Here is a 25,729-nt window from a genome sequence, read left to right as displayed (position 1 = left end):
ACCCAAATTTTGACGATATTCTCCAAAAGCAAAATGGTGCCTTCTGCACAGAATGTCACAGACCAACAGCAGGAAAACAACATAGTATTCCAGTGGAAATAACCTGCAAGTATGGTAGCTGCATGGCTCCAAAAGTCTTCAGTACAATTTTAAAAAAAGCAAGAACCAGCAAAACAGTGACAATAAGGTTTATTGTAATACAATAAGGAGAACAAACAGACTTGTTTCGGCTAAATAGTTATTAAGCCTTCATCAGTGTATCCATGCTTCATAACAAACATTCCCCTTGAATAGTAGTTGGTCCACCTGGAGGTTGTTTAAGGAAATTACGCTTATATAAAAATATTACAAATATTCATTGAGTCCTGGAGAAAATAATGCGCCTAGTTTAACAATCCATTTTTTCTCTTTGTTATTAAGTAGTTGATACCAGCCTGATTTATTATTATTGTTACCCTGTATTTTATCTATGATGGTGAAGTGAAAATTGGCATTCGGGTGTTTCTCCATGTGTTTGTATAATGCATTGCTGATTCTCTTGGTCCTAATATCGCTTAAATGCTCTGAAATTCTGAACTTAAATGGTATTGAGGTTTGGCCAACATAGAAAGCAAAGCAGCTGCATGTGGCCATATAGATTAACCATTCTGATTGGCAATTGGCAAAAAAAGTGATATTAAATATTTTGCCACTGTTCCTACTGGAAAACTCCTTAGTTTTGAAAATACTTTTACATTGTGTACAGTGTCCACATGGAAAACATGGATTGCTAAACTAGGGGCATCATTTTCTCCAGGACTCAATGAATATTTCTAATACTTTTATATAAGTGTAATGTCCTTAAACAACCTCCAGGTGGACCAACTACTATTTTAGGGGAATGTTTGTTATGAAGCATGGATACACTGATGAAGGCTTAATAACTATTTAGCCGAAACAGGTATGTTTGTTCTCCATATTGTATTACAATAAACCTTATTGTCACTGTTTTGCTGGCTCTTGCTTTTTTTGAATTGGTGTAAACATTCCCATTGATTTGTGTGTTTAGATTATTGTTGCAGATATGGTATGGGGGAGAGAGAGAGTGATGTCAATTAACAACTTGTATATCCTTGCAGTATGAGGTCCTCTGAGCTTTTTTTCTGTTTATGTTTTCCAGGTACAATGTCACGGGAATGCCTGCCTGCTTTCACAGCATGAGAAAACACTATGATAATCCATTTTGTGGTACTCCATCATGCCATCCTATTTGGGTGGAGGGATCATGATCTGCAGGAGAGGACCACCCTGTGGAATGAACTCATCCACAGGGTGAATGATGTCGGCCTGCATAACCGCAGTTATGAGCAGGTGTGACATCGGACCACAGACCTGATCTGCCATGCCTGTCAGCTAGCCACAGGTAGGGATCATGCCATCCAGCCCCCACTGACACATGCTGAGGAGCTGAACAGATGTGCATAATCTCTAATATTGTGGGTTTGTACTGTTGATGTACTGAAATGCTGCTCCCACCCTGTACCAATGCCACAGGTGTGGCTACTGACATTATGTCTCTCACACAACTGTGTAGGTCCCTCTGGTATACAACTGGGGCAGCAGCCTGTAGCTGGTTAGTATGGAGTTGTTTTGTTCAGGCTTGCCAATACACCGGCCATGTTATGGCCATGGTATTTGCCTTGCACACATTTAACATACCTACCCATAATGCGTGCTGTGCATGTTCAATTATTGTTGCTGTTAACTGCACTGCATCACAGTGGTCATCATGGTGCCATATGTGAAGGGTATGTAAGAGTCCTGCAGTATACCTAAGAACCTGTCAGTGCAAGACATGTGGACAGAGATGAACATAATTGTGAGACAAATTGCCTACAGTAGGGACATGTCTGAAACATTAACCTTATGGAGTGGCTACAACACTGTCTACACCACTATTACAATGGCAACTGTTCTTGATCTAAACATCCGCAAATCAGAATACCACATTCCACACCTTTTACAAGCTGTAATGTGATCCTAACATGAGCAATGAATGTGTAATATGGAATCCTATGTTAGGACAACAAATATGGGGATTACATACCTTAACAAACACTGGAAGCATATGTGTGCACACACTCCAAATAACATATTATGGAAGCAGCTTGTGAGGTACTGACAGCATTCACTCTTCTTGAGTACACACCTTCCATCAAGTACAGGGCCTCAATGTCACAAGAAGTGATGGTCTGCTGTCCAATAAATATGTCCATAACATTTGCCCACTCACCTGCAACAGAGGCAGCCATGGCTTGCACACGTCTTACAGACCATGGAATGGATCCCATATCTGAAAGGTAGCACTCAGGAGTGGGAGAAGTAGCCTTCCCTCACCATTACATATACCATGGCAAACAGGGCAGACAGACAAGTCATGTACATGTGTATGAAGTATGGGACAACATTAATGTAGAAAATAGATGTCCATCCAAAACAGATGACAACAAATTTTGCAAACTGATCACAGAGGCTGCCCAGATACATGCAGCAACACTGAGGGACTTGCAGGAATGTCTAGCAAGTACTGCTTGTGCAGTACCAGTGTCAACAATCACCTGGAATCTGCATACGTGTGGCCTATGGGTTAGGGTAATCAGATGGAAGAGTTGTTTCACAGGAAACATCATCCAGGGCTCTCTTCAGGTAGCATATGCATAACATCAAGTATCCCAAAGGCATGTGTTGCAATGTGTAATGGTGTACTGAGACCAAGGATGAAACCTACAGACAGTATTAATAAAGATACATGTGGTGCACAAGCAACACCTCACTCCACCTCAGGCCCACCATCCCCATTTTTACCTTGCTGGTGTCAGTGTACACCTTTAGGTTTGCTGTTCATTAGCAAGGACTAGGCCGGTAGACATGGAGTTTTGAATTTGGAACACTGCAAAATAACACTCTTGCATGGCCCATAGTTGTCAAGCATCTGCATTAAGGCTGAGGATGGGGAGGGGTGTCATCCTGAAACACAACAGTGAACTGAAGCATACATACAAAGCACCCTAGGAATGTCGATATCTGAACACAGTTAAGGTCATGAATTGTGCCAGACATAACCCTGTCTCCACAGCAATAGTGCAGGCACTGTGTGACCTCCAAGGTCTGTGCACATGAGCTGACCGTGCAATCTGGCAGAGTTTGGGACATTTGTAGGGCAGAGTGACTAAATAATGGCAAGTGAGGATGGGCCATGATAGTATACCCCTTCCTGGAATAGTGACTGCTGTAGTTCACTTAACAGGTGCTGCAATAAATCATTGTGTTCAGGGTGTGCACACTTATGCAACCCACACATTGTATGCATCTCATTCAGCATCTGCACAACTAACACATTTGTTTGATACTGCATTTGATTGCACAGGTCATATGTCACATATCAGTTGTGTCACATAATGTTAACATATGCAGTATTGTGGCCCCACTGCATATCATGGAAAAGGCTGGCATGTCAACAAGGGTGTGTACACTCCTCATACCCACATTAAGCTTTGACGGTTGTCAGTGTAATAGGATTTTATTGCTCATACATGCACTGCTGATGATGAGATCTGCAAATCAAAGGTCAGGCATTAACTATTGACATCAGTCCTCATATCATCCCAGGTATGTGTCAGACAAACACATAGGGGCTTTGAGCAACAGAGCAAACATAACTGCCACACATATACACATTCAGCAATGGTGTGTACACTTGTGAGGTATGGTGCACAATGCATGCCAGGGTGCTGTACAGGTGCACAGCAATACTGTGTACATGGGTGCAGTGTGTTCCAGGGGAAGAGGCATCACCTGCTAACACAACTCATGCATCACAGAGATGTATAATGTTGGTAACAAGGATTGAGTTTAGCTGCAGTGCATGCTGTTGAGTGCCATATGTCATACATGTTGACTGTTGTGTAATGAGAGGTCTGTGTAATATCTTTGTGCCACCTCACCTGTAAGTGTGTGTGTGTGTGTGTGTGTGTGTGTGTGTGTGTGTGTGTGTGTGTGTGTGTGTGTGTGTGTGTGTGTGTGTGTATGTAGAGGTAAGCAATACCGTACATGTCTTAAATCACATTTTTTGTTTTCCCCTCACAGGTGGCGAGGTGGTTCAGGGTCCCTCCTGCAGGCAAACTGATATTAGTGTCCATACAGACTCTGACAATGATGATAGGTATGGTGAGGCACAGGCAGGGATGTCAGGGGCTGAAGCTGTGCCATCGGTTGACATCCCACTTTTATCCACCCCATCCCTGCACACAGTCACAATGTCCATACATACCCCATCACCATAGATGAGGGACAGTTGATGGGTGGTGGCATGGGACAGGACAGTGTGGGGACTATGGAAAGTGTGTCTGTACACAGCAGCTATAGGCAGTTGACTGTTGAGATACCACACAGGTAGATGTACAGGGGTGCTCGTAGGTGGGCTGCTGCCCATCATGCCCCTGGCAGAAGTGCCACAGCAGGTGTCACCAGGCACATGTTTTGGGCTGTCATGGAGGCACAGGCACATATGAAACATTATACCAGACAGAGTCTGAGGCTCCAGAGGGCTACTCATTCTGCTGTACTTGACAACATCCGTGATCTTGCACGTGCCCACCGTTATTTTGCAGAGGTCCTGGATAGACGGTTGGGTGAGATGGTGGGAATCCTTGACTGTGTGGTGTTTGTGTTGGAGCATGTGGTGGGAGCAGGGTGTCATCCACGTGGATGTAGGTTAGCAACACCAACAGGTGGTGGTCTAGGTGGATGTGCAACAATTCACAGCCGCTCCCGTAGTGGCAGTACTAGCACCAGCACTGCAGGGGGGGTGCTGACCACACTACAACACAGCAGGCCACATGCACATAGTCCTGGCCAGTCCCAATAGGGACGCGGATCCAGCATACAATTGTCATCATCAGGGGAGAGTACCATATCCGGGCTTCTACCTGGTAGTGCCCGTGGAACTCCTGGCAGACACAGTTCCCATGTCCGTGGCCAGAGATGGTGAAGTGTACACCCTGCAATGTATGGTCTGCAGTTGTCTATCAAACTACCATATAGGGCAGCCACATTGCAGAACTGTGTGCATACACACACACACACACACACACACACACACACACACACACACACACACACACACACACACACACACATCACCAACACAGCTAGAGCACCTCCATATCTACACACACCACATCTGCACAGCCCAATTGTTAAAGAACCCCCTAACACATACACATGATGTCAACCAAGTGGCTCAGCCAAGGCCTCTGGCAAACCCACCACACACTCTGTCCATATGATGATACCTGTGCCACATTCCTGTCATCCATACCATTAATGCAGCGACATGCTAATATGGTTCTGATGCAGAGGGTGAATGTACTAAGGTTTAGCAATGTAATGCTGTTTAATGTGTTTTCAGCTGTAATGTTTAATGTTACATATCAGGGTGTGTAGCTGTCCAGCCATGATGCATTATAGCTGTTATTAACACTGACTGATTGTGGTCTCCATAATGTATTCTGTTTGTGTTGTAGGTGTCTATGTGTCTGCAGGATGTTGGTCTGCTGTCCTTTTCTACAAGGGGTATGGCATTGTGGTGACACGTTGACCGTGTCATATCCTGGGTCAGCTGAACAGAAGTAACAGGTCTGTATAACAGTTACTGCATGTGCCACATGGCTGATATGTCTGAAGGGTATATACAGGTGAGTGCATGGTGACTGATGTCAGCAACTCTTCTACAGTGAACAATGGTACATGTACTGGGTGGCACACACCAAATATTTGTGAATAACACACACACACACACACACACACACACACACACACACACACACACACACACACACACACACACACACACACACACACACACACACAGGCTTTGGTGTTGATGCAATACACCGAGAATACTGTACACATGGAAGTAGTTAATTTTGCAGTGAATTCATTTTGGCCTATGTAATTCCACCAAGACCAAATAGCCAAAACACATCACATCAGTACATAATCAGTCTGCCAGTTTAATGTCATTGACAATGGTACTGGCAGGGTATATGTCCTCTTCCCCAATGTAGTGCAATCCTGGAGTTGGTAAACATAGATGTGCTGGTGTGGGAGGCACAGCCCCGCACTTTGGAGGGTGTGAGGTGGCATAGAACCACACATTGTGTGATTAAGAAATACTTAACCTGTTAACATAAACTGTACAGTATAACAGCAGACATAGCAGGGGGATACGCAGAACAATAACCCCAATGTGGGTGGCTATGCCCACAACAACCACACCCAACTATACATACCAATTCCAGCATCACTGTACAGTTGTACAGTGGGGAAGAGGCATTTACACATCCACTACTAGTTTTGATGGAATGAATTTCCACAAGTTGATTCCTTTGAAATGTTACCTTTTGTCAGTTCGTTCTCAGACAAATAACCTCCTGGGACATATAATTTATGCAAACTGAAGTAGATCCCTTTACATACACACACACTTACTTTGCAACACTGAGAGTAGAACCCCTACTTAGGTACTTATTGCTATTAATCTGTTTGGCCTTAATTGCACACACCACAGAGCTTTTAGGATGAGGTGTGTCCCGAGTTTCCTGTTAAGTGAAGAACATCACCAGGCCTTGTACAGTATGGTAATGGGGGATGTACTGGGTGCTCATGAACAATACATAGTGTGCCATACTGTCATATACACACTGACAAACACATACAGTTATAGACACATTTGACAGACCTGAGTTTAGCAGTATTAACTACCTTGCCAGTGAGGCCATACTGTTAGGGAGTTTTTTCGCACAGCACATGCATCATTGGGCTGGATAGTGTAATCAGTTACCTGTATGGTTGATGGTGACAGTGGTCCTCATACAGTTTACCTTTGGACATGTACTGGGGGTACCATGATGTATACCCAGCACCCAGACCTCACACTGGATATTGTACTCACTGAAACCCATAATAATGCTCTGGCATACCTAGAATCACACATTGACCAGGACTATAATACAAACCATTGTCTATCTAATCAGTGCTACTACAGGGATATGCATTTATTGCACTTGCCACAGGGATAGTAGGGTGAGGGTTTGTCATGGCTCTCCTAATGTCAGCAACATCACCATCCCTTATAATGTATGTTGGAGAATGTGGCCTCAGAATGCTGTCTCATACAAATATGCACAGTCGCACACAATTGCACACACATACAAACACACACATACCCACATTTGCCAGGACTCAGAGGGTAACCCACACCTATCTACCCATCTGTAGAACAGTGTTATGCTGGTACTGCAAGCTCCAGATAGCCCATACAGTGAAGAGTGTAATAATGTACCTTTAATGTGAATTACAGCAGCAACCATTTCTAAGTATAGCAATGGGGGGAGTGTAGTGGGTGAGAAGGCCCTCAGAGGATTTTCAGTTACAAGTTTATAAACACTCACACACTTTTGTACTCAATAATGCGCACACACATTTCTCAGTACTGAGGTCCATAGGTGTAGGTGTTCCTAGGTGTGTACCTGCCTAATGCCAATGGAGAGATGACAAGAGTAGGGCATGTGAGTACACTGTTACTGTGTCACCTGACATTTGTCAGCAGGCCATCTATCAACTGATGTTGCATGAGTGATCCCTAGGGTGACCGTTAAAGTCAAAATCCATTCCTATGGTTTTCCCTTGAAGAGGGCCAGTGAGGTGCTCCAATTGACATGTATGCAACATATATTGCATACCATGGCCAGTGTCTGGGTTAGGAACCTCTACCCAAACATGTTCTGTCGACTGTGGTAGTCTGTTTGAGGTATCCATGGCATGTGATGCATACAGAGTGGGGGATTCCTAGCTGTGGCATTCATAAGACAGCTGGGCAAACATAAGTGTCAGTCAATAAGAGATTGCCTGTAAGCAGCCAGGATGAATACCTGACATCTGCACATCTGTACAGATGACAGACAGAAAGTAGCTAGCCAACAGGTTATGCATTAGGATGAATATTCTGACAGATAGACATCTGAAACTGGTAGGTATGCCATTACTACATGACAGCAGTCCTCAATGACATGTCCTAAAGCATAGTAGTCTACAGTTAATATCAACATATCAGATTAATATCCAATAGGAGATGCATAAAAACATACAGCTCAAACACCAAGAACACGATAGTCGGTACAAAGAGTCCAGCTTTGCATGCATGGGTCTATGGTTCCAGTACTACAATCTGCAATCTACTCTTACTTGGAAAAGCACTGTTAAAAGTGGTAATGTAGTGATACAATACATGCATGTGTGACTGCATATAACCTGGGATACTACCCAAGTATGAAACATATACAAATGGAAAAGATTGTGGCACTACCCATGTATACTCAGGTGTTACATACTGCATACTCACACCCCTTGCTACTGTAATGACAGCACATAGAAGCATATTATGTACATGGAATTAAATACACTAATTAAAGATGTCATTACCCTGCTATTTTAGGGTCTATATTATATCCTCGAATGCTTAAAAAGTGAACGCTGATTGATCGAACTTATTTTCGCGAAACTGCAAAATATCAAAGCAGCAGAAACTCGAATTTTTTCCTAGGGAAAGAATTCGGTTGTCCGTTTCTGTTGCTTCGGTATTTTCAGTGTTATGGTGTAAAGTTACTGGTCGGATTCAGGTAAGTGTGCAATTGTGTGGATGTGAGTGTTAGGCTGATTTAAGTGAGTTAGGGTTAGGGCTTGGGTTAGGTGTGTGTGCAATTGAGTGGACATGAGGGTTAGGGCAGATTTAAGTGAGTTAGGGTTAGGGAGTGGGTGAGGTGAGTGTGCGATAGTGACGGAACTTAGTGTTAGGGTTAAGGTAAGTGGGTAGTTAGTGGTGTGTGCATAGTTTAGTGTAGGGTTAGGTATCAGATTTTAGGTGTATGTGTGTGGATTTCTGTTTGTTTGGTGTGCTTGTGTTGTGTGTATGTGTTTTGGATCAGTGATTTTTTTCCCTGGGAAAAAAATCGCTGATCTGACAGTTAGAGATTGTAAGCTTTCGCTTAAATTAGGTCGATCAATCAGCGTTCGCTTTTTTAAGCATTCAATGATATAATATAGACCCCTATTTTATCAGACGTGAATGTGATCAATGGTTACCAGGGCTGAGCTATGCTTAGCAGGTGTAAGCATTACTTAAATGCAAATGCTAAGCAGATTTGCACACTGGTAAGCGAAGCCTAGATGGTGTCAGCCCCATACATTTAACCGTATGTTAGCAGCGCTTACCATCAGGCAAACCTGCACAAACCCGTTTATAGCTGCTCAAAACTGCCTTAACCATTCTGTATCCAACAGTCCTCCTTCTGCCTAGTAACAAAATCAACATCCCTTGCAAGACTTGAACCCAGGACCCTGTGTACTATAGTCACAGCAGTTAACCACTAAGCCATCTGAGCTGTAATGGTGTCTGTTGTTTTTCAAATATATCATTCAGTACAGATACTGAATAGTAGTGAACAACTGCTCTGACTACTACAATTGTTTAGTATTTGAAAGTGATAATGGCGTAGAATCAATTGTTTAGTACTTGTAAGTGAAAAAGGTGTAGAATCAGTCATGTTCTTATATATAAATATACACATATTAGATTAATATGGTGGGATACATCTAAGAAGGTATACACAACACTCATGTTTACACATAAAAGGATATATATATATATATATATATATATATATATATAAAATATTCATGCACACACACACACACACACATATATATATATATATATATATATATATATATATATATATAAATATATGTGTATATATGTATATGTATATGTATGTATATATATATATATATATATATATACATATATATATATATATATGTATACACATATATAATATATGTATATATATATATATATATATATATATATATATATATATATATATATATATAAACCATAGGCCCATGACATGTAGTGGAGTCATACCTCAGTACCATAATTCTCAACCTGTTAGTGCAAGGGAACGTAATGTATGTACTGCAGTTATAAATGCAGACTGTTGCTACAGTGACAGGGGTTGTGTCAACATACATGTTGTGAAGGAAGGCTCTTCTGATACTGACCTGTACACCATCAGTTACTGACAGACATCATAGGATCATCATAGTGAAGTACCACATAAATTGCAGTAATGATCCTATGGAATACAGAAGCAATATGAGCAATAAACATGGACAGTCTGAAACAATCTGGTCAGTCAGGAGGTATACACAAAATGCCTTAGTGCAAGAAATGTGGAACAAGCCTGACAAAGGGGATGTTTAGAGCCATGAAAATGGGGATATATCACAAATACTGGACTAGATAAGCTCACATAGTTGATGCATTCACGCCCTCCTGTCTGTCCTAACACATTAACTGGAGGAGCAGAGATCCCAACCCACATACTTCACACTAGTTAGTGACATACATCTTCACACCAGGCCACTGCTTTGTATGGTGGCCAGGCAACAGTGCATCTGACAAATATCTGGCCATAGCATCACACTAGGGTAAATACACTGCACTGCTAGGCATGTCACCAAGCACTGTCCACACTACACCATGCTGCCCAAAGTAGCGATTCAAGTCTGCTCAATCCTTACAAGAGGAAGTTCCACTGAAGACCAAGTTTGAAAATGATAAAATGTTTAATCACGAACAGAACCACAGCACAGGAACACAGCACAATACACAAGGGTTAAGCGCTTTCATCTAAAATTAGACTTCATCAGAACCCTGAACAAAGAAAAACAATTCAATTATATACAAAGTGTGCACAATTAGGCGCCAAAAGTCTTAAAGCAACACTCATAGTAATCACAAAAATACAAATAAAAAATGATAATAATACAAAAACAGCCTACTAATACTAAAATGTATGTTACAAAAAGTATGTTTGTAAATATATATATTGTATAAATATATCTATGTGTATAAAAAGGGCTTAATACTAATACAATCATTTACCCCTGGGTGGCAAGTTGCATTGGTCCTAAACTGCCAAATTGCCTCTTTTTTGGCCAAGTTCACTTTTCCTTATCAATAATAAAAAACTTAAAATAGTGAGTACTATCATACAAAGAAACGTGGTGGGCTAAAGCATTTTTGACATCACCCTTCCTAATTTTATACAAGTGCTCATAAATACATTTTCTAAAGGGCCTCTCGGTCTTGCCGATGTAAAACGCGGAACATTTGGAACATACTGCTAAATATACCACTCTGGGAGTCTGACAATTACCACCATTACTCTTGACAAATATTTTATTAAAATTATCTAACCTAACCCCACTACTTTCAAAGATGGACGAACACTGACCACAGCGTCCACATTTCTTTGTGATGCCTGGGCTAAATCTTGAAACCTTCTTTAACTCAAGCAAATTTTTAATGTTAGGACCTGTTCTAAACACAAAACTGGGTTGACTGCCCAAAATGTTCACACAGTCATTATCAGATTGTAAAATTTTCCAACATTCAAAAATTATATTTTTAATATATTGTACGTGTGGGGAAAATGTCAAAACACAAATTCTAGAAGTTTGTGTTAAAAAAGGTGAACAGTTATTTCTAGGCAAATCCCCTTTCCCTAAAATGGGAGAAAATTTTTTACCCCATTCACGTGTAACATAAGAAATAACATCATTTAACATGCCGTTTGGATAACCCCTATCTAAGAACATGGATCTAATAAGTTCCAATTCCCTTACCATAACAGATTTGGTGGAAGACATACGGGCAGCTCTAACACATTGCCCCTTAAATATGTTCCTAAAAGTATATCTAGGATGATCACTTGAAAAGTGTAAGTAGTTGTTCGAAAAAGTATTCTTACGATAAATCCTAGACTCAAATCCGTTGGCTGAATGACTAATATAAGTATCCAAGTAAGCAATCCCTGTGGAAGAAAACTGATGGGTAAACCATAAAAAATCCGTGGATTGGTTAATGTAATCCATAAATTCCGAGATCTCAGTTGCAGACCCATTCCATAGGATAAACAAATCATCCAAATATCTGTTGTAAAAAAATAATCTTAGAAAAATATGGGGAGGGGAAAAGAAAAAGTTTCTCCCACTCATACATGACAAAATTGGCAAAGATGGGTGCACATGAGGCACCCATCGCCACCCCTTTGATCTGTCTGTAAAACTCCCCTTCAAAACTAATATAATTGTGATCCAAAACCAAAGACATCATATCAACCAAAAGACAAATTCGATCCCAGGTAAAATCTGAAATGGATCGTAGACTATTTTCAAAATAAGTTAGTCCTATATCCTTCGGGATACATGAAAATAAATCAACGATGTCAATGGTCAAAAAAATTAAATCCTTGTCCCACAACTCGGATGATAATTTCCCCAAAAAGGACCAGGAGTCTTTAACAAGGTGGGGGATTCTCTCATACAAATGTTTTGTCCATCGGTCAATCACCGTACCAATAGGAAAAGTTTTTGATTTGCCACCTGAAACGATGGGTCTGAAAGGCGGGTTGGAAATACATTTGTGGACCTTGGGAATCCCAAAAATGGTTGCTAAAACTGGAAAGTCAACCTTAATGAAGTCGTAAATATCTTTAGGAATCCTGTTGTTAAGTAAATATTCCTCAATAGCAAGATCAATTTTACGATACCCTACATTGATTTCATGAAGAGAAACCACTTCATAATTCCCAGATTCCAAAACAATTTTTGTCATGGCATTAACATAGTCCACACTGTTAAACAAAACAACTCCTCCCCCCTTATCGGGTTTCATGACCCTTACGTTGTTATTGGATAGAAAAAAATTCAAACATCCACGTTCGTCCTTAGTGAGGTTGTCTATACTATCCAAGGGGAATGTGTGGTGGTTGATAGTGTTAAATCTATAAATATCCTGACATATCGTTTGATCAAAAAGAGCCACCTTGGGGTGAGGGGCTGGTACATAAGTACTTTTTTTATTCAAAAACAATCCGTTACTGGTGATGTCCATGTGACTGTTATTATCATTTTTAAATTGCATAGCCAAATTAAGGCGCCTGCAATAAAGTTTGACATCCCTAATAACATTAGTTAAATTCATTTTACTAGTAGGCACAAATTTAAAACCTCTAGAAAAAAATTTAAACATATCAGGGGTAATATTAATATCAGTATAGTTGAAAATATTAAACCCAGAATGGGAATAAACAATCTGTTTTTCACCATTAATAAAAGAATCTGATGCAATCTGTACAGAACAGGTGTTAACATCTACATTTTGAATACTTTTTACCACCTCTTGTTGTTTGACGGTAATCGTTTCTTTGGGGCTGGAAAAAATTGCCCCCTGGAAAATTAGTATCGTAGTCAAAGTGTCTATTGTTTTCATTGTTTTGACTAAAACCAAACCTTCTACCCGATTCTTTTCTCTCTTGAGACCAAATGTATGCGATTTTATTATTATAACTATCTAAATCTCTAAAAATTTTTCTACATTTTCTAGAATAAATATTCTTAACCCTTTGTTCCGCAGAAAAATATTGCTTATTGTATAAGTCAGTCCATTCAGAAAAATACTGGTCATGTGTAATGTCATAATCAAGTTTTTCCACTTCACTAATAAGTTTAGACAGTTTCTCATCATTAGTTTTTAACAGCAAATGCATAAATTCAAAACCAAAACCATCAAACAGTTTGTTAAAATTGTGCTTAACATTGTCACAATATCCAATTGCTAGGGGCAATTTAAAGAACCGAAGCCCCTTTGGAACAATATTTAAAGTCAGGCATCTAGACAGATAAGCATTGTCCAGTTTGATACATTTAATGTTAAACAGCTTTTTACCAAAGTCAAAAATCATGAGTACTGCAAGGCTCCCTTGGATATGTACAGACAGTGGAACCTTGACGTGAGCATACCAAACACATGCACTATTATTATTCTAGTTTGTGCGTGTGCCTCATTATGGAGTTCTTGTCTGGGTGTGTGTGCATTTCTGAGGGGTATCATCAGCCACGGCTCCATTGCATAACCAGCATCCCCCATTAGGTGGCCATATGGGATGTCCCCACTGGCAAATGACTGGTACAGCTGTGTCATATGCCAGATGTGGGAGTCATGATAGCTTACAGGGCTGCCAGCACACACATTCAAGATAATGCCCTGGGCATTGCACACAACCTGGCAGTTGATGGCGGGGAAGCCCTTGCAGTTTATGTAGACCCTATCCCGCACTCCAGGTGGTGCTTTGATGTGTATGTGCATGCAGTCTATAGCACCCACTACCTCAGTGTATTCTGCTATTTGGTGGAAGAGATGCATATTGTTGGTCAACGCCTCCCGAGTGTTGAGGAAATATATGTCCTCACCGGCATGTGCTGACATGGCATCCAGAAACTGTTGGAGTACCCTGGATGCTGATGCCTGTGAGATCCCCATGATATCCCCAGCTGGCCCTTGGAAGGTACCTGTGGCTAGTATTCTTAAGCCTATACATACCTTGGTATCCACTGGGATGGGTTCCCCTCTGTTTGTTCTCTGTGTGAGGCATGACTGGCACAGCTCAACAATTTGCTGTAGAATGTCCCCATCCACCCTATAGCACTCCACTATCTCTAGCTCATGTAGCCCTTGGTAGGTTACCCTTGCCTCACTGTGGGTTGGTCATCAGCATTCACATCCTCACCATCCTCAGCCTCTTCCACATATTGATATATGAGAGCAACAGCAGTCCGTAACATTTTGTTAGTTTTGTCAGGTAAAATTTCCCCATCTGTGTACACCAGTGGTATAGAGCTTGTGGAAAAAAACAGACTGGAAGGTGTTTGGATAGTTTATTGTACTGTGCTAGGCTGTTCCATGTGTAATTGGCTGATTCTGATACATTTTACTTGCCAGCTATGCTAGTTCTCCTTGATTGCCTTCCTACTGCTGTTTCCCCAAAAAACAGTCTGAAAGGTTTTTGCATAGTTTATAGTAGTATGTTGGGTTGCTGCATGTGTATTTGGCTGATTCTGATACATTCCCCCTGCCAGCTATGCTAGTTCTCCTTGACTGCCTTCCTACTGCTGTTTTCCCTTCCCATTGGCTTCCTGTTTAAGCCCAGAGGCGTACCACACATACCCAGTGCTCAAATGTGAACAGAGCTGCTATTTCCTGTTATTTATTTATTTTTGTTTAAAACCCAGTGCATGGCACGCACACCCATTTAGGCTGTGTACACCATGCTCAGGAAAGTCTGACACACCCCTTTCCTAGAGCAAACATGAGCCACAAAGCTCCAATGAGCTTACAGCAAGCATGATGCACCCCCTTATGAAGTCATTCAGCTCTTACATTTGTACTGTGGTATTGCTGCACCTACAAGGTTGGGTGCAAACTAACACTGAGAGGAAATCTGTGATTCATTATCAATCCTCCCATTTGCATAAAACAGAATGCTAATTCATATTTACCACACTCACACTCAGCCTTTCCCCTTAGCAGCCACTACTCCCTGGTATTGTTGTCTTATGCATGCCATTGACTATCATGGCAAAATGCTGATTTGGGTTTAAAAGCTTATTTTCCACTTTTTTTCTTATTTTTGGCCCGGTCCTATTTGTGCACCACTGCCCTATGCTTAAATGGCTGAAATCAGCCAAAAAATAATAAAAGTTATTTTGTATAATTTTGCAACTATTTATCATGCCAATGGCCATATATTTAGCCACTGGCATGCCTACTCTATTGAATACATGCTTTCTTTGGAGCTGTCATGCCTCCGTTGTGTAATTTGCAGAAATGTATTCGGTTAGCAACCAAATACATTTCTGCAGGTTGCACTATTCCTGCACAGACGCCTGCCTGCTTCCTGGATCACTAATTCACCTTATTTGCATGTTTTTTACTTGCAAATGGGGTAATTAGCATATAGCAGTGGTGCCCATGCAGGAATAGTGTAGGATCACTCGTGCATGTCCCGGGAGCTTGTTCCTGGATCGTTCGTCAACTATATTGTGCACAGCAGCTCTTGCACTATTCCTGCACACTGTGCAAAGCTTGCTGCATCCTGAGGAGAGTATGCAGTGTCCATATACCTCACCTTTGCTTCCTTCCACAAATAAACTTGAAAATAGCAACACCAAAACCCACAGTAAAAACCACGATCCACACTGTTGAGTAAAAGTACAGAACTAAGGAAACATTTTTAACAGAAAAAAAACGCCAACATTAATTGATAAATGCAACGCCCTTTCATTTAAAAAGACAATACACAAATTTAATAGTAACAATTCATTAAAAATAAACTACCCTTATCTAAGTCAACTGTTCCAGTAGATATAATAAAAACTTTGTTGAACAATTAAAAGCAACAGTTTAAAACTTCATCAGTGCAATATAAAAAATATATACCTTGTCAGAATAGTTCTAAACAGTTATGCAGTAATACAGTATGCCTATGCAAGAGAATAATAAAAACAAAAATGTTTCCTTAGTTCTGTACTTTGTTCTGATGAAGTGTACTACTACATGAAAGCGCTTAACCATTGTCTGTACAGGAGTTTTTGTAATAAAGAACATTCGGTTCTTGTTTTACTCAACAGTGTGGATCGTGGTTTTTACTGTGGGTTTTGGTGTTGCTATTTTCTAGTGTTGTACCCACAAATAAACTTGCCAGGGGCCACAGAAAGTTTCACCCTGCAGTGAATCTGCATCAGCATCATCTTACCTTGGGGCTGAATGTATACCATATTTACTTGCCTTGTTTGTTACAGAAAAATTAACGCCAACTAACACCAATTACAGTGTAAAATTAAATTACAGTGAACTTTAGTACATCACATAGATATAATTACACCAACGGTTAAGGACTTTGGGAATTTAGCAGGCATTCAGCATGCATTTAATTTGCAGTGTTAATTTTGTGCTGGGCAGAAGTTCTGGATAATGGCACAAGGGAATGGATGATCAATATTTATCTTGTAGCAAGTAACATGTAAACATGGAAGCAATTCTTATTGGTGAAAAACAAGTTTAAACTGCATTTTTTTTTTTTTTGCTTTTAGTAGTTCATTGTCAGAAAAGTCACTAGCATCTCTAAAAGCTCTTTTGAATCTGGGTTTAGATTTTGAACTAGGAGAGTGGTGGGGAGTCTAGGATGTATTACTTTAATCACAATCCAAGCAAATGAATTCATGATTTGTAGTGTTTCCAAACCTAAGTCACTTTGCTGAAATAATTTACATAAAAATTACTTTCATCCACCCTAGAAATGTACTCAGAATGTATAGATTTTCAGTAGTGTTGCCTCAGAAAAGCTCAGCTAGATGTGCAACATTTAGTTCAGACTTGACACTAAGTGGTTTCTTTCCTTTAGCCTTATAAAATGTAAGCTGAAAGTATTACTTCGCTAGTATTGATTTTGTGAGTGCTGGAGTCTTTGTTAAGTTGAAAAATTTACATTTTTGTCTGATTTGATGTGAAGGCCATACTGCAGAATAAAGGCCCTCCAGAGATGCAATTAATGTGGTGAAGGATTAATGCTGACTTTTTGGTCGATAAAACATATCCTCATGCAACCGACTTTACCAGGCTTTAGGCTTTATAGGAACTTGATGATTTCTAATAACTGCAAAGGCTGCTCTGATTTAAATAAGTAGAGTCAAACTAATTAATGGATTTTTTCAGGTGGAAAAAGGCTATGTAAATACCTATGGGTCTATGCCTGCATGTGCATATAATTGAGGGCAGAGGTAGCAGGATATTATTGTTATTTTAGTTATTTGTGATTCTAAGTTAGCCTTTCGAGTTCTGTCACTTATCAACAGTGTGGTTTGAATTTCATGGGGTTATATGAGATGAGGTACAAGTTGTTTACTTGTCAGTTGCTTCTCTTTCATAAACTGCAAATCTAGTTACAAATGTAATTATAGAAATAATATTAATATCAGGAGCAACATATATTGAAAGGCAAAGTTAATTTTATTTTATTAAGTCAATATATTGTACACATTAATTTATATCTGTGCATTGAAATTAAGAGACAAAATGCCATATCTAATAGTTCTGCATTTCTACTATTCCATTTTCTTGCCTTTGTGAATCACCAGCTCGGTGTAGCTCTATAACTGAAAATTGTAATAAAATTATGTATTTTTGGAAGCTGTTCTTTAATTATTTAGTAATCTTAACATTTATATGACCCATACAGATGGCACATAAATGACATTCAGACTTCCTTCTTCAGAAAATTGTCATTTTAGACAGTAAATGCCGAGAGAAATTAACACTGATTTATTGTAGTACTGAAACACGCAATGCCACATCATGTCTTATTGTAAACATGATGTGGCATTACGTGTTTCAGTACTACTTCATGTCATTTTTTAAATGGTGCACAAGAAAGAGATCATTTTGTGCCTTTAAAACAGGTCTCTCAGCTACATGAAAAACATTGAAAAATGATTTTTCAAGGTTATATAAAACACAGAAAATGTTCGCATCATTTCATCCTTTGTTCATGCTTAATGTTTTAAAGTATGCAGACAGACATGATTAAGGTCTTAGGAGACCTGACTTTGGAGGAAATGCAGTGATAAAGACATAAAGGCATGGTACAAGGCTGTCCTTTAAATGTCAGTACATACACAGTGTGTCTTTTACTTTATTAAACACATTTGCTCACTGTGCAAAGTCCTACTGAGCCCATAGCACTTTTACATGGGAGACTCTGGAAGCAGTACTGTGGATTTATGGTAAAATAGGACACAGACAGCAACTACAGTTAAAGTGCTCACCAGTCTATATGCGGATATCTGATGTTAACAGTGGGAGAAAGACAATTTACAGAACAGTGTTTCTTTGAATATACTTCCCCTAAAATTTGTTTCCAAAGACAGGCTGCCTGATCTGTCATAGAGAAGTATTTTGATTTGGTTTGAAACCAAAGTATTTTCATTCATCAGAAATTTGTCAGTCAATGACTAAATTGCTAGACATACAGTCTGCATAAAAATTAAAGTAATTTAATTTTATGCAGACTGTAAGTCTAGCAGTTTAGTCTATTTAACACAGTGTAGGAAATGTGCAAATGTTTATGTAGGTAAAATGAACTGTACCCTTAAAGAGAGAATTTTAGAACATTGCAATGACATAAAAAATCAGAAAGCTAGAAGTGCATTGGTTAAGCACATTTTAGACATGGGTTCTAAACATACCTTTAAACTTTTGGTTTTAAGCCTGTCCAAAGTTGATACTAGGGAGGGTGATATCAGTAACAGAAATGAATATACTGAGTTGCGATGGATCATTGATTTTAAGGTTAATTCTGCTCCTGGCCCTAATGACTGTGTTTCTTTAAAATCAGTCCTTAAGAGCTGACCTTTATTTCATTAGTTTTTATTGGTTCTGGTTTAATTACTGTGACCTGATTGGCTTTTGTTCTTTTAAATACTGTTGATTTTATGCACTGTTTGTCCATGGTCTGAAGAAGCGGGAGAACCGTGAAGCACTTACCATTCTTTAATAAAATTTTGTTTTTATAGTTGTTTTACTGCTGTTTCAGTTGCCTCAGCCTATTTTGGGTATTGTTGCACTATATTCCTCTTTTTTGTATTCTTGGTCCACTGCTCAATGTTTTTCACTTCCTAAGAGCAGGACAGTCTGATGGTTTAAAGATTATTTTGTGTAAAGGTGTTAGTTGTAGGTAGGAGAGGTAGTGAGCCAGTTCAAGCCAGTTGAGAGAGTGAAGAGCAGTACAGTGATGAATATGTTTTTGTTAGTATAATTTGGCAATTTTGCTATAGAAAGTGTTGAGTTTAGCTTTTAAGGAAGATTAGAGAATAGCAAGTGGTGGTGCACCATAATGTAGAGATAGTAGTAGGTTAGTGGAAGCTAGAACTTGTTTTCCGTAGGGGCTAAGGAAGTTTATTATGCCTGTAGAGGATGCTTAGATTTAGGTGAGATTTGCTGATGCTATGAAGCAAGTGAAAGTCAAATTTCAGGTGTTTATATGTAATCAATACTAATAGCTTTTTATGGATAACTGCCTCAATAACTGTGTTACACTGTGAAATTATAGTGAATTGGGCTTTGTTTAATGGGGTTGTCTTCTTAGGGGTGAAATGCATTAAATTGATTTTGCTTGGGTTGAGTGATAGGTGATTATTATACATCGAAGTCTCAGTAGAGGTAAAGGCCAATGGAGTTATTAGCTGTAGACTGGATATGGAATTGGTGGCACATATAATGGTTGAGTCATCTGTGTATTAAAGAAGTGATCCTTGACCTAGTGAAAAGTAAATACTATTAATAAAAATGCTGAATAAGAGTGGTCCAAGTATGGAATGTTGGGGAACTTCAGTAGGGATGTTAAGATGTGGACAGAGGGAATGTTGCCATTTAACAGCCTATTCAAAGCAAATCACCCAATAGGTAAATAAGTGATAAAAGTACACAAAGTTGAAAAACACGAGCCAAACATACTCCAGAAGATTTACTGTAGCTCCACGAACTTAGCGCTTTCGCCATCCACAAACGGCATCATCAGAGTGATGATTTGGCTCGTGTTTTTCAACTTTGTGTACATTTAACAGCCTATTGTCAATCTGCTAAGTAGCTTGAGAACCAGTTAAGAGATGAAGGGGAAAGGCCAGTTTTAAAGAGATGGGTTAGAAATAAAGGGTGAGAGATGGTATCAGCAGCTTTTGAGAGGTCTAGGGATAGGGAGGAGACAATTTTACTAGAGTCTCAGGCTCTGTTGATTGTGTCCATAAAGGATATGTCCTGGTCTAAATCCATGTTGTGTGGGCGATAGGATTTTGTTGTGAAGTATAACATTTAGAATTTGAATATGTATACATTTCTCTAAGATCTTAGAGATGGGAGAGAGAATGGCTATAGGTCTAAAGTTTGAGATATCAATATTATTGTCGCCTTTATGAAGAGGAAGAATAAATGCTTTTTTCCAGATTATAGGGATGTAAGATTCTTGGATGGATCTGTTTAGAAGAATGGCTATAGGGTAGGCAATAGTTTTGGCTGCTAGTTTTACGAATTGTACAGGTAGGTTGTCAGGAGCATTAGATCAAGGTTTGAGCTTAAGAAGTAATCTTTTTACTGTGGTGGTTGGAGTGGGTGTAAATGTGAACATAAGTGTAGAATGAATAGAGGAATTGTGAGAGGAATGGGAACATGCGGTGGAAGTGGAGCAAGAGGATGGTTTTCATGGAGTTACAGGGTTAGTGCTGCTATGGGCTTGGGGAAAAGAAGCAGTGATGTGTGGTATAGCAATGAAAAAATGAGAATTAAAGAGAGTGGCTATTTCTTGAGGTGTTTTGTCAGGATGATGACATGGATTGGTCTTTGTGCCTTGATTTAGTAGTGATGTAGTGGATTTCCAGAATTTTTGGGGGTTTAGCTTATGGTCGTTCTGAAATTTTAGACAATGTTCTTTTTTATCTTTGATGATTAGTCTTTTTACCTGATTTCTAAGTTGTTTGAATTTCAGCGGGTCTGGAGGGGTTTATTTGCTATCCATTGTTTGCAAATTTTGTATCTGGCTTTCATCAGTTCTTTAGTGGCCTTAGTCAGTCATGGGGCATAGTTTACTTTGATCCATTTTAGATGAAGAGGAGCAAAACTATTTAGTGTATGTAAAATATTGAGTTGAAATGGTCGACTGCATCACCTAGAGGGACAGCTTTTAGCATGTACCAGTTAACCTTTGTTAGAGTATCTATGAAGCTTGGTGGGTTGAATTTTGTTAGGTTTCTTATTAGTTTATACTGATGTGACCTTTGAAACGAGGGGGTGGTACAGTGAACAAAGGCAGGAGGTGGTCACTGAGGGTGTTTGGGAGAGTACCAGCAGAAGACATTTCAGTGGGGTTATTGTCTAGAATCCAATCTAAAATGGAGCCACAGTTAGGTCTGGTTGAGGAAGTGATAAGCTGAGTGAAATTAAATAGATTGATGTTTGATGATGGAATGTTGGGACAAAGGTCTAGCTAGTTGATATTTACAACACCAAGGATAATGGTTTAATTCTTGATATTATTGGAAATCCAGCAAGGATTTCCTCCAGTAGAACTATGTTGTTACCTGGGTATATATAAAAAACGGGTCTATATTAGATAAACAAAAGTTTATCTTACCAAACACTGACATGATTAAAAATCCCGGAACTTGAAACGGCAATTGTGGGGGGGGCTGCACCCCCCCCCCCGCTAAATATATATTCCAACTCCGAGATTGCACTACAGTGAGGAAAGGGCAAATATTCCCATCTTCACTGTACTGCGATCTCACAATTGCGTTTTCGGGTTCTGGGATTTTTGATCATGTCAGCGTTCGGTAAGGTAAACTTTCGTTTATCTAATATAGACCCTAAAGAACTATGATAATATTTACAGTCATTCATTTTAGAATTTTAGCAGTGGCAAATTCTGGAATAGAATTTGGATATGGAACTATATTATAGGAGGTAGGAAAGACTAGTGCAACACCACCTCCCTTTTTGTGGGGCTTATCAGATCTTATGGTAACAAAGCCTGGAGGGAGAAATTCTGAGTCCTTAATGTATAGTTTTAGCCAGGTGTCAGTAGCAGCAATGATGTTAGATTGATTATGGGCAATCCATGCATGAAAGTTTAGGATTTTATTATGAATGCTTTGTAAGTTTAGAGTGACCATATATAAGGATTTGTGAGAATTTCTAGAATGAGGTTGTGTAGGGTTAATGACTGAAGGGGACCCAGGACTGGGGTGGACATCTCCACATAAAGGTAATGTTGTTTGCCTGAAGGAGTAATCCAATAGCTGATGTTTTCTGAAGTGTTCGGTAAAGTAGGTTTTTGGGTTAGTGGTCGAAATGTGTGACACAATGAGTTGTCTATTATTTGGTGGGACTATTTTTATTTTGTGTAGGAGAATGGGTTTTATTTGATAGAGTTTGGGAGATATGTCTGAGTAACTTTCAGAAAGGTTAGATAGGTTAGATGAAGGTGATGCGGTTGTGAGTTTGGAGGGCAAGGAAATGGAGTTGAAAGTGGTTAGGTATACTAGGGAGAGGAAAAGTGTGTAGAAAAGTGAAAAAGAAAGTATAAGAATGCTACATGAACACATGTTGGGAAGGTATGTGTCACTCCCCTATCTAGGACACAATAGAAGAGTCTTCATGGGTTCTGTTCAAGCAGCTTTATTTTATACAAATACATCACTATAGCATTTACTGACTTTAACTTAGGTAACTTATATACAAACTAACAACTATGATCTTGCATGATCTCTCACTGGCTGCTTTTTGAAATGGCACTAGGAATTGTACTTGTCTGGAATTTATAAGTGCACGTATAGCCTTGGCATGCTTCTTAAAGATATAGCACACACATCACTTGCACTCTGATCCACATCCTCTCTCTTTGAGAAATAGATCATACAATGTTATGGGGCTATTTGGTTTGCAGAAATCACAGGTAATTCTTGGTCATGCATTATACAATAGTAAATACACAGATATATACAATCAAGTCCACGTTGCTGCGTATTTCACACTAGGCTTAGATACTCATCCATATCATGTGACATAAAACTAGGAATGAGATTTAGCAACTGGAACTGTCTCTGCAAAATGGTTGACCTGTGGAATGTTCAGATCATTTTCTGGAATGGAATCAGAATTTTGAACACATTCTGGTATGGGAACAGTGTCTGCTTCACTCTTAGATTTGGAGTCTACATCACAGAAGCAATATTGTGATGGTGATGATGATTTTGGTACAGGAAGAAGATGTCTGCGGTTCCCCCTTTACTCCACACCCTTGGAATCTACCAGGTAGGATCTCAGCTCGATACAGATGCCTGTAATCTGTCCTATTTGATCAAAACCTTTTGTTGTCTGGATTCGTACTCTCTCCTTCCCTCAACGGACGAAGTAATCTGCTTGATCTGTTGTAACTGGATTTCTGGATATTATGCTTCTTTAACAACTGGGCCTTGATGGTTTTATTGTTCTTAGGTTTAGGCTTCAATAAACTAGAAGTAATAGGAAGCATAGTTCTAGTTTGCCTGGAAAGTAGACTTTGAGCAGGTGAGCCAAGAATATCATCCCAGGGTATGTTTCTGAGATTAAGCAAATTCAAGAACACATAGGTATTGCCACACTTTGACCTTTCAAGTAATTGCTTTGCACTTTGCACTGCACATTCAGCTAGACCATTGGACTGAGGATATGCAGGACTACTAGTGACATGTACAAAGTTCCATTCTTTTGCAAATTTCCAAAACAACTGGCTAGTAAATTGAGTACCATTGTCAGAAAGAAGTTTGTGTGGACTACCATGAACTGAGAAATTATGTTTCAACTTAGCAATAACAGCACTGGATATTAGGTTAGGTAGTAGATCAATCTCAAACCAATTTGAATAAGAGTCTACCAAAACCAAGTAGTGTTGATTGTTCCACTCAGAGATGGCAGTTGCTACAGTAGATCAAAGTAGTTCAGGAACGGGAGTTAGCTGAAGTGGTTCTCTTTGCAAATGTGGTCTAGTACTATTGTATACCGAACAAGAAAAAGTACTTTATCAATGTATTTTGCTAATGAAGGGCAAAATACTGATTATCTTGCTCTTCTCTTAGTGGATGCAGATCCTGAGTGACCACGCTACAAAATCTGGATATATTCTTGTTGTAAGGAAGCAGGAACAACAATTTTAGGACCTTTGAAAATAATGCCATCTTCCATCAACAATTCATCTCTGTAAGAAAATAGGTTTGCACGTCAGGTGGTACACTGGATTGCTTAGACTGCCATTCACCATTAATGTAGTGACTGAGCTTTTGCAAAATTGGATCAATATGAGTGTGATCTCTTAACTCATCAAGTCTAGTGGTGGAAAAATTATGCACTGACATCACATCAAAGTCAAAATTCTCTGCATCAAGTTGTTCTGTCATATTTCTGGGCAATCTGGATAAGGTATAAGCCAGATAGAGGAATTTGGCTTTTATGTAGACCATTTTGAAATTGTACTTTTGCAATTTGAGCATCATTCTCTGTAATCTCGCTGGAACAGAATGCACAGGCTTCTTTAGAATAGTAACTAGAGGTTTATGGTCAGTTTCAATCTGAATAGCTCAACCATAAATGTAATCATGAAACTTGTAACATGCAAATACTGTTGCCTAAAGCTCTTTCTCAATTTGAGCATACTGCATCTCAGCTTGGGTTACTGTAGTAGATGCATAGGCTATTGGGCTGCCATCTTGAAGTATAACTGTGCCAAGACCAAATTCTGAAGCATCACAGGAAACAATAACTGGTTTGTTCACATCATAGTATCTTAATGTGGGTGGGGTGGCAATTATCTGCTTGAGGTCTTCAAATGCCTTCAGGTGTTGTTCCATCTATGACCATGCAACATTTTTGCATGTTACCTCTCTTAATGGTGCTGTCAACTCACTGAAGTATGGTATAAACTTACCTAAATAGTTGACCATGCCTAAGAAATGCTGTAGAGCTTGTACATTATCTGGTACTGACATCTCAAGAATAGCTACTTGTTTGGTCGGGTCTGGTCTCAAGCCTGTACTTGTAAACAAATGACCTATATATGTAACTTCTAGAAGTCTGAATTTGCACTTCGGAGGATTGAGCTTCAGGTTTACTTCACATGCTCTGTCTAGAACTTTTGTGAGG

The sequence above is a fragment of the Protopterus annectens genome, chromosome 7.part0 (assembly GCF_019279795.1).
Source record: "Protopterus annectens isolate FY-2018-M chromosome 7.part0, PAN1.0, whole genome shotgun sequence".
NCBI lineage: Eukaryota > Metazoa > Chordata > Ceratodontiformes > Protopteridae > Protopterus > Protopterus annectens.
Note: the sequence above shows the minus strand (reverse complement) of the source record.